Here is an 18,743-nt window from a genome sequence, read left to right on the forward strand (position 1 = left end):
TTGCGCCTGCCTTCGACGCTGCCCTGCCTTGTCTCACTGCGGGTAACCCATCCCAGTCCACACCCTCGGCTCCGATTCCTGACTTTGGCTCTGATCCCTGGCTGTGGTGCCTGCCCTCTGACCCTGGGCTCTGAGTCCTGACTACTAACTCCTACTCTAGCCACTAGGCATGACTTCCCACATCCCAGTCACTGACCGTAAGGGGGCGTATAGCAGACCCGGGAGAAAATTTTTGGTCCAGAATTTTTTTTCCAGTGAAAAATGCAGATTCGGTAACACCAAAACATTTTTAAAATTCGTACTGATTTAAACACTTTTTTTCTTATCGAAGAAAAATGCAAAAAAAAAAAAAAAGTTCTGAAAAAATAAAAAATGCTTTGTTTCAACATGGGCGGGGGAGGACATTTTGATCTTTCGGCTTGAAATGACTTTTCATTTCAAAATGTCTTTGAATTTTATTTTTAAAACATTCAAAAACATTTTAAAATTGGCAAAATCAGAATGAAACGTTTCGCTTTTGTCAAAATAATTTTTTCTTTGACCCAAAACAAAGGAGGGAGGGATAGCTCAGTGGAGGGAGGGATAGCTCAGTGGTTTGAGCATTGGCCTGCTAAACCCAGGGTTGTGAATTCAAATCCTTGAGAGGGCCACTTAGGGATCTGGGGCAAAAATTGGTCCTGCTAGTGAAGGCAGGGGGCTGGACTTGATGACTTTTCAAGGTCCCTTCCAGTTCTAGGAGATGGGTATATCTCCAAATATTACTTCAAAACTTTTCATTTTCAGTCTGACACAAAACAATTTTTCTTTTGAAATTGCCAGTGAAATGAAAAATCCATTGTTCTCTCAGCTATAGCGCATAGCCCTGTTTTGCGATCAGTGCCTGGACTCTGGGACATAGCAATTTAAGGGGAACTCTGACTTCTTTGCAATCTAGCCCAGGGCCGCCCAGAGGATTCAGGGGGCCTGGGGTCTTCAGCGGCGGGGGGCCTCCACTTTGGCGGTAATTCGGAGGCAGGGGGTCCTTCCGCTCCGGGACCCGCCGCCGAATTACCACCAAAGACTCGGCACTTCGGCGGTGGGTCCCGCTTTGGTGGTAATTTGGCTGTGGGGGGTCCTTCCACCCCAGGGTGGAAGGACCCCCCCACCGCCGAAGACCCGGAGCGGAAGAAGCTCCAGGACCCCCAAAAAACTCTTGTGGGGGCCCCTGCAGGGCCCGGGGCCTGGGGCAAATTGCCCCACTTGCCCCCCCAGGCGGCCCTGATCTAGCCCTATGAATGGAAAGTGCTATGAGACGCTATTTGAGGCAGGCAATATCCTTTACTCTGTGTTTGTACAATGCTTCATATAATGAGGCCCTGACCCACAGGCCTTTAGAAGCTACCACCATAGAAATATTAAATAAAAATAATAACTGTGAAATTTGGCAGAAATTCTCCATTTTGACTAGATGCTGTCCCCACGCCCCTGGCAAACACGGACCTAAATCCTCCTGACCTGTGTAGTTTTGTGTGAATCCAGCAAAATAAGGCAGAATGCACCAGACAACATTTCCACTTCTTTCTCACTCTGGGAGGGAGTAATGTGCTGCTGGCCTGTGCCCGTATTACAATACTTCCTGCACTCGCTCACTTGCCCTGGCAGCAAGTACAGGAGTGGAACTAAAGCTCATCCCATTACCTGCCCACCTGGTCCAGATAGGAACTAAGCATCAGGACCTGCAGCACAGCCATTATCTGGGCAGCCCAACGAGTGCCGCTGCCTGATTGGCTACACTGCCTGATTGACGGGAAGATTCAGCAGACCTGCTCTTAAGCCCAGTAGCACCAGCTTTCAACAGCTGCTCAAAACATTTGCCCACGACTGCAAAAGTTTCTGTGTCTGCTTGTTCCCAGCCTTGCGCCTGCCTTCGACGCTGCCCTGCCTTGTCTCACTGCGGGTAACCCATCCCAGTCCACACCCTCGGCTCCGATTCCTGACTTTGGCTCTGATCCCTGGCTGTGGTGCCTGCCCTCTGACCCTAGGCTCTGAGTCCTGACTACTAACTCCTACTCTAGCCACTAGGCATGACTTCCCACATCCCAGTCACTGACCGTAAGGGGGCGTATAGCAGACCCGGGAGAAAATTTTTGGTCCAGAATTTTTTTTCCAGTGAAAAATGCAGATTCGGTAACACCAAAACATTTTTAAAATTCGTACTGATTTCACCAATTTGTTTCTTTACGAAGACAAATGCAAAAAAAAAAAAAAAGTTCTGAAAAAATAAAAAATGCTTTGTTTCAACATGGGCGGGGGAGGACATTTTGATCTTTCGGCTTGAAATGACTTTTCATTTCAAAATGTCTTTGAATTTTATTTTTAAAACATTCAAAAACATTTTAAAATTGGCAAAATCAGAATGAAACGTTTCGCTTTTGTCAAAATAATTTTTTCTTTGACCCAAAACAAAGGAGGGAGGGATAGCTCAGTGGAGGGAGGGATAGCTCCGTGGTTTGAGCATTGGCCTGCTAAACCCAGGGTTGTGAATTCAAATCCTTGAGAGGGCCACTTAGGGATCTGGGGCAAAAATTGGTCCTGCTAGTGAAGGCAGGGGGCTGGACTTGATGACTTTTCAAGGTCCCTTCCAGTTCTAGGAGATGGGTATATCTCCAAATATTACTTCAAAACTTTTCATTTTCAGTCTGACACAAAACAATTTTTCTTTTGAAATTGCCAGTGAAATGAAAAATCCATTGTTCTCTCAGCTATAGCGCATAACCCTGTTTTGCGATCAGTGCCTGGACTCTGGGACATAGCAATTTAAGGGGAACTCTGACTTCTTTGCAATCTAGCCCAGGGCCGCCCAGAGGATTCAGGGGGCCTGGGGTCTTCAGCGGCGGGGGGCCTCCACTTTGGCGGTAATTCGGAGGCAGGGGGTCCTTCCGCTCCGGGACCCGCCGCCGAATTACCACCAAAGACTCGGCACTTCGGCGGTGGGTCCCGCTTTGGTGGTAATTTGGCTGTGGGGGGTCCTTCCACCCCAGGGTGGAAGGACCCCCCCACCGCCGAAGACCCGGAGCGGAAGAAGCTCCAGGACCCCCAAAAAACTCTTGTGGGGGCCCCTGCAGGGCCCGGGGCCTGGGGCAAATTGCCCCACTTGCCCCCCCAGGCGGCCCTGATCTAGCCCTATGAATGGAAAGTGCTATGAGACGCTATTTGAGGCAGGCAATATCCTTTACTCTGTGTTTGTACAATGCTTCATATAATGAGGCCCTGACCCACAGGCCTTTAGAAGCTACCACCATAGAAATATTAAATAAAAATAATAACTGTGAAATTTGGCAGAAATTCTCCATTTTGACTAGATGCTGTCCCCACGCCCCCTGGCAAACACGGACCTAAATCCCTCCTGACCTGTGTAGTTTTGTGTGAATCCAGCAAAATAAGGCAGAATGCACCAGACAACATTTCCAAGGCAGTAAGTCTTTGCCACTCTAACTTGCTAGCAACCCTGCTCTTCTTTTGCTTTTCCAAACTCCTGCCAAGTCATACAGAATTGGAGGTGCGCGATTCTTTCCCCTTCCTAGCAACCTAATGCCAGCGCAATTGAGTTCATTATTGTAATTTAACTCTCTCTTGCAAAGTGTATTTAAGGGCCTGGCTTTGAATGAAACCAGAATTGACCCTATTTTGCTACAAATTTTGCTGCTCTTTATTTAACTCACGTTGCTTGTTACACAGCGGCAGCCATTGGATGTTAAGAGTTCTCTGACAGCAGACCAGGGGTATTTTTTTCTTTACAGGAGCTCCGTGTCATTCAGTGGAATTCATTTCACAGGACATGGTGGCAAATGGGTTAAGGCTTTTTGAGTGTATTGGCTGGTAGTTCTAGCCTACAGCCACTTTTATTGGTTGATGGACAAACAAAATGCTTCCATGGCCACACCCCTAATATCCCAGGAATGCCTTTTGATTGGCTTTTCTTTGGTCTTCTTGACTAAAACAGGAAAAAGCCACACCAGCTAAAAAAAACAGTTCACTGCCTAGCCCAAGGGACACTTACTGGGGAGTCCTTTCTAAAGTCATGGCAAACCCATGGACCTAGAAAGGCAGTGTCAGGAGTTCAAATTCAGTTAAGTCAGACAAGACCCACACCCAACTGGTCAATACTATTAATTAGTATTATTATTTGTATAACAATAACACCTAAGAGCCCTATTCATGGACCAAGACCCTATTGTGTGAGGTGCTGTACAAACGTGGAACAAAAAGACATCTCATCTAGTAAACAGCCACAAAGTCAGAACTGTGTCTGGTGATGAGCCCCTCATTCAAACTCCTCAAAAATTTCCAGACAAAACTTTTATTTCCCATTACAGAATGTCATTTTTGTCAAAATAAAAAAAATTTCTACAAGAAAAATGCCAATTTTAACAACATTTTTCAGTTTACCAAAGTGGCCATTCCCAATGAAACATTTCATTTTGAAAAGTCAGCTTCAGCCAAAATGTTCCATTTCAAACTGACATTTCAACTTAAAATGACATTTTAACTCAAAGGGAAACATTTTGTTTCAAATCCACATTTGCAAACAAGACATGTCTAAGGCCTGGTCTACACTGGGGGAGGAGGGGAATCGATCTAAGTTACACAACTTCAGCTACGTTAATAATGTAGCTGAAGTAGACATATTTAGATCTACTTACTGTGGTGTCTTCACTGCGGTGAGTTGACTGCTGCCATTCCCCCACTGACTCCGCCTGCACCGCTCGCTCCAGTTGAGTACCGGAGTCGAGTACCAGAGTAGACAAGAGAGTGCTCGGCGGTCGATTTATCGCATCTAGAGTAGATGTGGTAAATCGACCCCTGCTGGATCGATCGCTCCAGAGGTAAGTGTAAACATGCCCTACGTTGATCACCAGAGTATCTGAGCACCTTAGTCATTAAAGAAGATTCTCTGATCTTTTCTGATATTAGCTGTAAACAAGCCATCCAAAACTCTCATTTACAATAGATTATCTAGTACTGTTTATGGCAAAACTTTTTTGGGGGGGCGGAGGGAGGGGGTATCAATACAGCACTAGTGCAACAGGAGACAAACTGTCTCACACGTGATGATTTGGCAGCAAGCCCAATACACTAAAATCAGTCCCTTTAGCAATCCAGCACAGTTCTGCTTGGTTAGTGAAAACCTCTCGGGAAGGGAAAAAAAACCCACCATTTCTATTCAGATTAGAAACAACTGTACATAGTTATCACTCTGGTTATATCACTTCAATCTGGACGCTGGGCCAAACTGATCATCTTTCTAACTGTCATAACCTTTGTCCAGCCCCAAAACTTTCCGCTTGCGTCTGCTCCATGAGTCGTACCCTTTAGCGGGTGTGCCAAATTTTTCTCTTACTCCATCACTCCGTACATTAGATCTAAACCTCAAGTGCGGAATGCTTTCCAGTTCTTGCTGAAGATTTATCAGGCAACCATATGGCAGCCCCTCTGTCTTCTTTGGCTGGCGGTGACAGCCTCCAGGTTCCCAACATGCTACTGAGAGATGGCATTCATTTCCCATGGCCATCTTTACCATCCTCACGCCAGTCGAGCTATGTTCCAGGAGTGGATTTCCCCTTTTTTTTTTTCTGTTCAGCTGTTGCAAAGCTGGCTTAATCATCATTCCAGGTCCGCAGAACAAACAAATGCCCTATTGCATCCCCCACTTGTTCTGTGGCTTTATTTGCCTTTTGTATGCTCCTCTTCTTTACAGCCCTGAAGGAGTCCAGGCTCTGGAGGGTGGCAGCGAACTGAAACTCTGAGCCGGGCTTGCTCATTTGCCTTTGCAGCTAGGACTCAGCAAGCATTTTCCTGCCTTTTCAGCTCCCAACCATGCGGAGGCGAGGCACCGCATAACTTCGTTGCTCTGCAATTGCCTCCGTTTTCAAAAGTGACCAGCAATTAGGGTTGCTTCTGTTTTCAGGAACTCAATTTGAGCCGCCGTAAAGGGGCCTGAGTTTCAGAGGCTGGGGGCTCAACCTTTGGGGGAAAATGGATCCCCTTTAAAGTGTGCCAAATTGGGGACCAAAAATACAGAGCCCCCCCCCAAATCACTAGCCACTCTTTAAAAGTTAGGCCACATATCTGAGATATAGTGTGTGGTGTGCTGAGTTCATTGACTAGTATTGTTTCCTTGTTTCCTTGTCTGTACGTTATAACTTGTCTGCTACTTAGATGGTAAGCTCTTTGGGGCAGAGACATTTTTGTTCTGTGTTTGTACAGCCCCTAGCACAATGGCCCAGGCCTAGCACAATGGTCTGTGCTCTTTGGTGCTATGGTAATGCAAGGAATAATAAACAATTAATAATAATAAACAGAAGGATATACAGAAATATATATAGCCAAACTCAGATGACAGATCCTTAATTCAACCTTAGCAAAAGCACTCCAGTGATAGAGTCTTTGGTCACCGATTGCAAGAGTGGTGCACATCAAGTTAGGGAAAAGAAACGATACCATGTGGCCACTCAAAACAGCTCCAATTTAGACTGTCCAACACTCATAACCAGTCGCTCTCAGATAGGGTGACCAGATAGCAACAGTGAAAAATCAGGACAGAGAATGGGGGGTAATAGGCACCTATATAAGACAAAGCCCCAAATATCGGGACTGTCCCTATAAAATCGGGACATCTGGTCACCCTACTCTCAAACAAGCCACTGGCTGAGACATTTACAGAAATTTATTCAGGGACTACTCACCTCCAGTGAATTCACTCAAGAAAACCATAGTCTGAGAAGAAAAAGCACAGCGAAATTCATCAAACTATTCACCACAAATTGTGTCCGCAGATCTAATCTCAGCCCTGAAAAAGAGAAGTGAGTGAATGGGATTTCAGAAATAACATCTCAATCATCATGTCCATTTAATCCTGTATATTTCCAGTGAGACTGACAACAAGGCTGACAATCAGTGCCAAACACGGTAGCGTATTTTTTCATACAAACACACTGCCACTAGGAGTGGGATTCACAAAAAGCATTTACTGAATTCAATGGGAGTAAGGTGCTAAATGTCTTGTGAATGCCACCCTAGGACTAAATGCACCAAACTCCATTTCATATTGACCGTCAAACAGCCATGAGACGGTAACAACTTTCTTTCATGACCAAGCTAGGTCCCTGATCCAATAAAGATGCACATGAGTAGTCCCATTAACTTCACTACTCACATGGTTAGAATTAAGCACATGGCTAAGGGATTGCAGGAAGGTGAAAGGCTACGTACATCACTATTACTCAACTGGGGACTGGACAGCACAGTCAAGACTATTAATGTTGCCCTGACGATTTTCCCTCTGTCTGCTTCCTGTCGCTCAGCCTCAAGAGCATCAACCTTTTAATTCACCACTTGCCCATGAAAAGAGCTGCAAAACCATTTGCGCTAGATAAAATGCTTTGGATTGTTTGATACAACATTGCTGTGGTTCCAATTATGTTTCCTTGCTTTTATCTTCTTTGTATAATCTACTCAACCCTCCCACTAATTAGATCCTTATTTGCCCTTTTTCCCCCTAAAAAACTGTTTATTCTTCGCATTGTTCCTTGCAGCTCTGCTTAGCTCGATTGGCTTCTGTTATCTTTATTTTTTAAATATATGTTTGGAGTTTATTGGCCCAGACGCTCATTAAAGCTCTCCAACTATTCATTACAGACCTGCAATTTTCCATAGTAAATTTTCTAGACAATCAACTCCGATCAGCATTATTTTTATCCCATTCCACATTCTTTCAAAGGGTTCTTTTTTAAAAAAAGGCCCAATTATTCAGATTATTACCTTTCATACATAACATCTCCTTAGAATCAGCTCATATCTGATGATATTCTGATGGATAGACCTCCAGATGTTTTACTTTATTTATCATACTTGGCTCGCTTTCTAGGACTAAGTCCAAAATGGCCTCTGATCTAAATGATTGCTTAACAAATTCTGTAAGGGAGGGAGATTTGACATTAACTCAAGGGGGGAAAAACGTGTATCCATGATGATTTCTGTAACTGCTATTGTATTCTTTATCTATGGAACCAAAATTTACCTTGACCAATAATCTGCCTTTAAAACACAATAAGGGTTTTAATAAAAAGAGTTTTGGAAGGGATACAAACCTTCATGCTTCAGGGCATAAGCTGTTCTCTAACTAACAAGGGTTAGGAAGAGAGTCTCCATAATTGTCGGCTACAGGGTTTCTTACCCTTCTTCTGAAGCAGCCGGCTCTGGTCACTGTTACAGACAAGGATATTGGATTGGATAGAGCACTAGTCTTGCTCCAGGATGGCAATCCCTATATTCCTTTAAAAAAAAAAAAAAGTCCAATGAATTTGTAATGAGCAGTGGCAATTTGCCGACAGATTCTGTGCTTGTCAGGTTGGGGAACAGAACTTAGGACTTTGGTACCAAAAGGACAAGCTTCTACCACTTGAGCTAAAGGAGAACTTTTAGCAGAAAAAGAAACAGAGGTTCAATGAAGTGAAAGCCAATGCTGTCCAACAGTAGGCAGGAAAAATTGATCCATGAGGGTTATGACACTTCCCAGGGGTACCCAGGGCTGGGAGACCTCTCGCTATCAGCTGCTCTTATAGAGAGGAAGCCTGAGCATCCAGCCCCTGTTCCACTGAATGTTCAGATTCGCTGCTTTCAAAGAAGCAGTATACCTCAGCTTACCCGTTCCACCTCTGCTCACCGCTCTGCATAACACCCAGCACTGGTGTCTAATGAAATCAAGTATACGTTTATTTAACAAAGCACACAGATTCAAGTGATAGCGCAGAGAAGTGCTGGAAACAAATGGTTACAGATCAAACAAAATCATAACACGCATTCTAGAGCCTGGACTGAATTAACGAGATACTCTCATGGCTTGTAGAACATTGTTCACCCAAAAACTTTACAGCCAGACTGGCTGTGACCCTCTTTTCATGAAACAAATATGCTGTCGGCTTGTTTCCCGGGTGAAGGAGCCCACATGTCTCTTTGCTCCCCTAAATATACCACTCATTCTTTGTCTTCATTCATGAACCAGACACTCCCTGCTGGTTGGTTTTTCCTGTAGATTTCTCTCTTGTAGATTTCACAATCTTTCAGCTGGTATGTGGCTCAGGATGCAACCAATTGTGAGCCAGACTCTGCACAATACTCACATGGCCAGACATAGAGATAAGCATCTGCTACCTCCGACCTGATGGAAACATATCACAGGATGTCACCTCCTGGTATGTCTCCTGCCTTAACTTCCAGACCTTAAGAACATAACTGTCCATATAGATACATAACTCCTTAAGTATTATCTTTATTTACACTTCGTGGTGATTACAGCAACCACTGGGCTACTGCCTCATGGTAGAGCTCTCACCTGCCACCTTTTGGTGAACTATTATGCTCATATCTGGCCCAGGGGATTCCTGTAAAACCCTACGCATGTGCCCTCTGCCAGTTGACATCAAAAGATCTCTGGGTTGCAAGGATGCATTTGGTCAATTTATAATGATAGAATCACAGAATCACAGGACTGAAAGGTTCCTCATTAGGTCATCTTGTCCACTCCCCTGCATTCAAGGCAGGACTAAGTATTATCTAGACCAGTGGTCAACAATCTTTCAGAAGTGCTGTGCCGAGTCTTCATTTATTCACTTTGATTTAAGGTTTTGTGTGCCAGTGTTACATTTTAATGTTTTTAGAAGGGCTGTTTCTATAAATCTATAATATATAACTAAACTATTGTTGTATGTAAAGTAAATAAGGTTTTTAAAATGGTTAAGAAGCTTCATTTAAAATTAAATTAAAATGCAGAACCCCCTGGACCGGTGGCCAGGACCCGGGCAGTGCGAGTGACGCTGAAAATCAGCTCACGTGCCGCCTTTGGCACGCGTGCCATAGGTTGCCTACCCCTGATCTAGACCATCCCTGGCAGGTGTGTGTCTAACCTGCTCCTAAAAACCTCCAATGATGGAGATTTCACAACCTCCCTAGGCAATTTATTCCAGTGTTTAACCATCCTGACAGTTAGGAAGTTTGTCCTAATTTCCAACCTAAACCGCCCTTGCTGCAATTGAAGCCCATTGGTTCTTGTCCTATCCTCAGAGATTAACGAGAACAATTTACCTCCTTCCTCTTTGTAACAACCTTTTATGTACTTGAAAACTGTCCCCTCTCAGTCTTCTCTTCTCCAGATCAAGTAAACCCAATTTTTTCAATCTTCCCTCATAGGTCTTGTTCGCTAGACTTTAGTCATTTTCAACCATTAACCAGTGAGTAAAGATCATAATGTATTTTATTCCCTTAGGAAACACTCACAGTATAAAATCAGCTGTCTTGATGGCTGTCCGGTTTTCTCCCTGTCTATTTTCCCTCCTTCAATTCTGGCCTGATTAGCATAGCCCAGACTCACACTCTGTAGAGCTGCTATAATCTGCAAGCCGGGATTCCAAAACAGGCCAGGGGAGCTGTAATTAGCAGGGATTCACCTGAAAGACAGCACCGTGCACCCCTCACACCATACTGGGTTTGGAGAAAAGAATATAATATACAGAACCACCCCCACATCAGAGAAATCCCAGGTGCTGCAGGGACTGAAGGTCTCTCCCTGCAAAATACTGAGCAGGCTTGGCTATACTTAGGTCCCGATCCAGCAAAGCAGCTTGACTAAAGACTGGGAGTGAATGGGTCATTATACAAAGTAAAACTATTTCCCCATGTTTATTTTCCGCCCCCTATAGTTCCTCACACCTTCTTGTCAACTGCTGGAAATGGGCCATTTTGATTACAACTACAAAAAGTTTTTTTCTCTCCTGCTGGTAATAGCTCACCTTAACTGATCACTCTTGTTAGAGTGTGTATGGTAACACCCATTGTTTCATGTTCTCTGTGTATATATATATATCTTCCTACTGTATTTTCCACTGCATGCATCCAATGAAGTGGGCTGTAGCCCACGAAAGCTTATGCTCAGATAAATTTGTTAGTCTCTAAGGTGCCACAAGGACTCCTGTTCTTTTTACGGATACAGACTAACACGGCTACTACTCTGAAACTTTACTAAGATGGTGTTCTCGTGCTACCCCTACATGACTTAAGCAAATGAAAAGTTGTACAACATCATGCATTCAACATCGGATCCTGGCCCACCCTCATCCCCGCCAGTCAGGGCACTGTTTGCTGAAAGTCGTGTTCATTTTCAGACCAGGCTCTTTGGCAAAGGTTCTACGGGAGAAAGCAAAGTGCACTGACACTCTAATCCACTATCCTGCTTCTGGCAGCAGCTAATACCGGATGCTTCACTGGAAAGCAGAAAGGCAGCATAATGCAGCTAACCAACTGTGTAATCACCCACATGATTGCGTGTGTGTGTGTGTGTGTGTGTGTGTGTGTGTGTGTGTGTGTGTGTGTGTGTGAGAGAGAGAGAGAGAGAGAGAGAGAGAGATCCCTTCCTGATGCTTGCAAGTAAGCCCTGAAGCCTGAGGCCTGTTTACACTAAACACACCTCCTAAAGTTGTCCAGCCCTTTTAAAAAAAACCATCCCCCCACTAATTGACTCTGTGACCTCCTGCAGCAGGGAGTTCCACAGATCAGCAATACACTCACAAGAGAGGAATAGGGTGAGGAGATGCACAGAGTAGAACTGATCTGAATGTTTCAAATGTCCAAGACATTTCAAAATTAAAAATGTATATATTCAAAATAAAAATTGGGAAAAAATGTTGATGACTCCCCCCCACTCCCATTTTTCAACTGGCTATTCCCTTTCCCAACCTTATCACCACTGTTTACTAATATAATTCTTTATTATATTATTATTGCTAGGAGCTGTACACATATAACATGTTCAATGCTATTACACCGCTCTGCTGCCTGCACCTCAGCTTAATTCTTTGCCAAAGCACAGGCTTGAGGTTTGTCTTTTCAGGCCTTTTCAGAAAGCATTACAGCGAGTTAAACCTCAGGGCTGTTAGATGTACAACCCTGCTAAATAGGTATCAATAATTCCGAATCAGCTCTAAAGAGAGGGTGCCAGACAGATTCTTAGCCACGTCTACACGACAAAATTAAGTCAACCAAACTTACGTCAGCATACAGCTGCCGCAGTACTTACGTCACATGAGCATGTCTCCTCTTTATATCCTCACCTCTTTGTCTCCTCACTTGTATCATCAAATTATTGAATCATAGGACTGGAAGGGACCTTGAGAGGTCATCTAGTCCAGTCTCCTGCACTCAAGGCAGGACTAAGTATTATCTAGACTAGTGGTTCTCAAACTGTGGGTTGGGACCCCCAAAGTGGGTTGCAACCCTGTTTTAATGGGGTCACCAGGGCTGGCTTAGACTTGCAGGGGCCGGGGGCTGAAGCCAAAGCCCGAGCCCCACTGTCTGGGGCCGAAGCCTGAGGGCTTCAGCCTTGGGCAGTGGGGCTGAGAATACAGGCCCCCTGCCGGGGCCTGAAACCCTTTGGCTTTGCCCCCCCTCCCCAGGCTGGCAGGGATCCGGAGGGCTAAGGCTTCTTCCCCCCAACCCCTTCCTGGGGTTGTGTAATAATTTTTGTTGTCAGAAGGGAGGAGTTGTGGTGCAATGAAGTTTGAGAACCCCTGATCTAGACCATCCCTGACAGGCGTTTGTCTATCCTGCTCTTAAAAATCTCCAGTGATGGCGATTCCACCACCTCCCCGGACAATTTATCGACTGTACTATCCATGTGGGGCATTGTGGGATGGCTCCTGAAAGCCAGTAACAGTCAGCATCAGCAACACCGTGTCTACACTGACGCTGCATTAACCTAACTACAGCCACGTTGGCGCTACACCGCTCTACGCCCTCAGGGATGATTTCTCAGTCCTCCAAGCGTGGCCATAATATGGATTGGGTGTCACCTGGACTCCTCTGACCTTGAGACAAATGGTAGCATCTCAGTGTCCCTCCAAACACTTCAGAACCCTGTCAGCAAACAGTCGCTGGGGAGTGGGGGTCTCCAGAGCCGGCAGCATTCCAGCCCCGGCGTTAATAACTGACTGATCCTCAGGTGCTCTAGCCAAGGCACAACAAGTATTGGGACTCCTTAAATCTTCCGATACAGCTTCGGCAACAGCTAGTGCGCACTTCCAGTAACTGCTGCCATACCCTAGTTCTAGAGATCTGTGGGCCCCTTCTAGCTGAATTGTCCTGGCCTGCCCTCTGCACGTGGGCAGAGACAGAGTACCCAACTAAAATCCATCCGTCCTCCCCACTGCTTCTTTCCCGTTCTTTGGAAGAAAAAAGAAAAAAAAATGGAATGCTGCAGAATAAAGCATGTGGGTTACATCAGACTGGTAGAAAGCTCTCTTGCGTATTAGGCCCTTTCCTGCTGCAGTGAGATTTTTATGGTGTGACATACGGTGCCAGCAATGGAAGGTGCCAAAACTGCCGGAGCTGAGGAGTTATTCTCAGGAAGCAGAAAAACTAGCTATTTGAGCCCTGACCCTATAAAAAAAAAATACAAACCCATCTGGCTGCTTCCCCACTGCCACCTTTATTAGGGGGATCCTGGGAAAGGGTATTGGAATCCAGGGGAATTAATCAATCTTGAGGGTAAGGAGCAGATATGTCAGCATCATTGATCAGGAGCATCTGGTGGGAAATTAGGGAGCATTCCATAAGGAACAGCTGGCTGCCATTAGCATCCAAAACGGCGAAGGTTGGCATGGTGACTATACCACAGCCGTGCCATTTTCACAGCTCTCGGGCACTAGTGCCACATGCTGTTGCTCTCACATCACTTCCCCCATTTGGTTCACACGCGGCTGGAATCCACCTGTCAGTTAAACGTTTTCCACATGGCAGTCACACACCCACGAGGATCTGTGGAGCCGGGAATGCGTGACGACGACTATTTCCAAATACAGCAGCAACTTGCCGTACTTGATCATGGGATCCATAAGGGGAGGACTTTACAAATGAGCACTGTATCGCTGACTATAGATCAGGATTCCTTGCCCTGGAATGCAGCCTACTCTGGGGTGAAGCCCAGCAGGTGTTATCGCAGCACAAAGGATCACTCCCCAATAACAGTTACACCATATACACCTCTACCCTGATATAACGCCCCCCCCCCCCGATATAACATGAATTCAGATATAACGCAGAGCTCCGGGGCGGGGTGGGGCGCTGCATGCTCCGGTGGATCAAATCAAGTTCGATATAACGCAGTTTCACCTATAACACGGTAAGATTTTTTGGCTCCCGAGGACAGCGTTATATCGAGGTAGAGGTGTACCTGTCAGTTATGCTGTTCTCATATCAGCATGTCACAGCACAGCAGAAAAAGGCCCCAATGACAGTGCAGAAACCCATCTCTTCCCAGCCTAGTTTTGGCAGCCAGATCCGATCCACAATATCCCCGCTCCCCTGATCACAGATGGCTCACCTCTTAGGGACTACTAATTCCACTGTCATGCCAAGGGGGAGGCTGAGTCTGTGACCTCCATACCAAGAGCCTCCTGTGTTTGCTGCTAAGCCAGGGGGCTGATCAAAGATCCAAGGATTTCCCTAATTAAAACTAGCGACGAACTCCTCAGAATAGATATGATTCGACATTGGACAAGGTCCCACTTTTGATATTGACCTTCCAGTCACGCCGTCTCTTTTCCTTTGAGTGGTAATCACTGGCTAGCAACCTTTGGCATGCAAAGCAGCAGGCTTATAATAAAGCTGCTAATGAGCAGACCAATAATTTCTGAAACTTGAAATGCCGGGACAGGAGTCAGTTCAACAGATGGCATTTTTAGTGCCATTGCCTGACTTGCTAGATCTGTGCTCACCATGAAAGTCACTGGGTTGTATGAGCTGCTACATCATTGGTCACATCCTGCTAGCTGATAAGAAGAATAATGTGGAGCCCTTTCTGTCTGGCGAGCTCATTACAAAAAGGGGTTGAGTGTTAGCACCAGCATTTTTTCCAGTTAGGGAAAATGAGTCACGGAAATCTGGGTGACTTATCCAGGCTCACACAGTGCGTCTATTGCAGTGCTGGACTTAGAATCTAGATCCTGTAACTCACAAATGCACCGTCCTAGCTACCAAAGCACATAATCTTTCAATCTTCTTTATAAATAAGAGAGGAGAGAGAGCTGTGACAGAAAGGAATATCACTAATATTTCCTTCCTCTAATTGCACCAACCAAACAGCATCTGGAGACACTTGAAATGGGTGAAAGATGCTCCCAACTCCTGCAGTCAAATGGCCTCAGATCGAGGCTTATGGGAAATTCTAAGATGAATGGCATGCAAAGAGGTGATTCAAGCCATGCTGTTGTCAAACAGAGAAGGCATGAATCCCCAAGGAATGCCTTGTACATAACAGCTACACCAGATGTCCCTGCATCACCCACCAAAAGAACCATAGCCCAGATCTAATCTCAGCTATGCTGGGTGTAAATCCAGCGTGACTCTGCTGACAACAATAGACTTATCCTGGTGAGACGGAGATCAGAATTTGGCCCAGAGGCCGACAGTTCCCACCCTCACCCCAGCTCCATTTTAAATGTACACTTAGCAATACAGTTCCTGATTGCACCTTAACCGTCAGGTCTGCCTCGCTGGTCAGGAACTTCCTAGGACATACCCTTTTCTCCTATCATTATTGCCTAAAACTGCAATAATGTAATTTACATTTCCAGGAAAATAATTGGCTCAGTGTGTGTGTTTGAAAATTAGGGCCTAGATTGGGTGCTGCCCCGAATATCTTAAAAACAAACCAGAGAAGGGGTGCGAAGCAGAACAGATCAGCTGGGTCAGCGGCAGAGCTAGGACTGGAGTCCAGATCTCCTGAGTCCCAGCATGACACCACTAGCCCACACAGCTTCCCTGCTAATGTCTGATTTCTGGTTCGCTGCTTTCTGCTGGCAGCCAGGGGTCCTCCTGCTTCCCCTCCCCACCTTCCCCATTTCAATCCTGGTTTTAATAGTTCACACATTGCTAGCATAATACCAAGTAAAAATCAACCGGCCACCATCTGAATACCACATTGTAAAAGAAACTGGAGAGCATGGAACCTAAACACTTGGTCCACATTTTGTCTTCAGATTCACACATGCCGCTCCCATTTGATTTCCATGAAGATGCACTTCTCCAAGGTCCAAATTCAGCCTCTGGACTTCCTGGGCAGGTCACTGCACATGACCAAGGACAGATGTTGGCTTCTGATTTGTTCAGGCCTCGAGTGACTTTTGACGGAGAGGGTGTGTCTACACTGGGGTCAGAAAGAGCCATCTACACCTGAGCCTAGCTAGACCAAAGCTACCGTGAGTAACAATAGCAGTGAAGACCCGGTGGCATCAGGGATTAGCTGTCCCCTCATGCTGCATTCACACCTCCCAATGATAGAGTAGATGTACCCGGTGTGTAACCAAGTTAATGATCCAAGTTGTGGCAAAACCCCCAGATACCTGGGTTGGCTCTATTAACAGGAAGCCAAAGGGAAGAAAAAAAGATACATTGGCACAGATGATCTAGCTGTAGGTATAAAAGACAGAGTGAGAGAAAACAAAAAGAAACCCCACTCTCCATTCTTCCTATGATCAATCCCAAGGCCTTTAATATTACAGCTAGCAGGATCCTAGTAAGGCAAATGCCAAAGTAATTGTTCTTAACGGGGACCATAGGTGACAGCAAAGGCTCCTCTCACCTTCAGGCTTTCACAGGGCTTGATCCAAAGTTGCCCATTGATTTTTAATGAGTTTCTGATCAGAGCATGGAGCTTGCATGGACTTTAGTGGATGGCCCATATGTACAACACATGCAGGGATGGCCAGTATTCTCATCAGGACTTAACTCCATGTGCCTATTCCTGCTGGCATAGGAAGGCACTGGCTACAGTGAAGGAGTTGTGATTACTCTGGCCAACGTCCTTTCATTGCTTTGGTCTCTTCTGAGAGATTTTTTATTTCTTTCTGCAAGCCTGGGATGCCCTCTTTTAATTGCCCTTTCACTTTATTGCAGTGTGTAGCTGGAGCTCGCTTTATCCGCAGAACAAGTCCAATGGGGTGGCACCCCTTTCGACCAGCCTCCCTGCATCTTGACCCGGAGAGACTGCTAACTATTTTCCTACAGAGAGATAGCAGTTAATTTTCTACTGATCATTCTATCCTTGGCCTCTCCGCTGACAAAGGGAATCAATTAGTGCCAGTGGATTTTGATGACGTGGCCACCCGTCTACCATGAACTGGTTTGAGACTATCATTTCAGGCCCTGGTAAATTGGATACACTCAAAGCTTCTAACCAGCCCATCAACCTGTGTTCCAGGAAAGGGACGTGATTATGTCTTTCTGGCTATAGGCATATATGCATAAATTGTGTGAAGCGTAGGGAAAGGGCAGGAGGCCAAATAAGAAATAAGGGTCAGATTAGAGTTAGTCAGAGCCAGTTCTTGAGGGTTGGTCCTTAAATCCCATTTTTACAGGGCACATGGGACCAAATGGGATGAAGGCAGAGATTTTGCTTCACTCTTTCCATTCAATATGATGACACTGCTAGGCCCGTGGTCTGTTCCATGTAAAGTGATCGGAGAACGCTGTAAATTATTGACTTGCATTTCTTCAGCTTGTACTTTGCACGCTGCTGTGCTGGGCTGCATTTGGGAATTGCAGTAATGGGAAAGATATGTGGGGTTTGGAGCTGGGCTTGAGAACGTCATAGCAGAGGTGATGTGCACTGAGCCCATCCCATTTGCTCTCTCAAATGCTTCTGTTTCTCCTTCCAGCTCTCTCCGATCAAAAGCTTTCCATGCCCTGTCTCAGCATGCACAGACATTGCACTCTCCGGCAGCCCCTGTTTGAAATGCACCCCTCATATTCAGGACCTGCTGCGCAAAGCCATCCTGCCTCAACTCTCCCACGGCTCACAACTTCATGACATTCAGAGCATGCCCTGTTCCTTCTTGGCCCAGCTTTGTCAGTTTCTCAGGAGTCAATCCCAGATTCATAAAAAGTTCATGAAAAAATGCAGAGGAGTAATGTTTGAAAAGGCCAGTCCAGTCATCATGACACCTGGTGAAAAGAAAAGAATCTACTCCATTTCCTCCATCTTTCACCCTGTTGGTTTGATCTGCATCATTTCATCTCCACGTCAAATGCGGTGTCAGCTGTAGACCATCGGGAGCTAGATGGTTCAAAGGATTGGTAATTGCCTACAAAGCCTTTCACTGCTACATCACTGGTTTAAGTCCAGCTCAGATCCATCACCGTCAAAAATCTTCAAACACATGATGGCCCCTTTGTGGCCTTCATAGAATGAGCTAGGGCATCCTAATCCCAATGGATAAGTAGTGAGATCACACGGCAGATCTAAACTACATACTTAGCCTGGAGTCTGACTCAGGTTTGAGTCCAAGCCCCATTTCTGTCCACACACAAATCAGTCTGACTCAGGATCCAGGACCATGCTAGATGGTTGGTCAGAGCCTGAGTCAGATCCTCACCAACAGACTTTGGTCCATTAAAAAATATTACCTTACCCACTTTGTTTCTGTATGATTCAAGCCTTGTCATTTTGCAGTGTGGATGCAGTTCTAGCTGCAGACCCAAGCCCAGAAGGTCTGAATAGTGCAGCATGGACATAGGTCCAGGCATTGTAAAGCCAGGTTTATAATGCAGTGTGTACGCTCTAGCATGGGGTTGGAACCACCGAGTCCACAAGCCTGGATCCCAAAGACTTGGGTTTACAATGTAGTGTAGACATACTGACAGAAACCAATAGGATC

The sequence above is a fragment of the Mauremys reevesii genome, linkage group 2, assembly GCF_016161935.1.
Source record: "Mauremys reevesii isolate NIE-2019 linkage group 2, ASM1616193v1, whole genome shotgun sequence".
NCBI lineage: Eukaryota > Metazoa > Chordata > Testudines > Geoemydidae > Mauremys > Mauremys reevesii.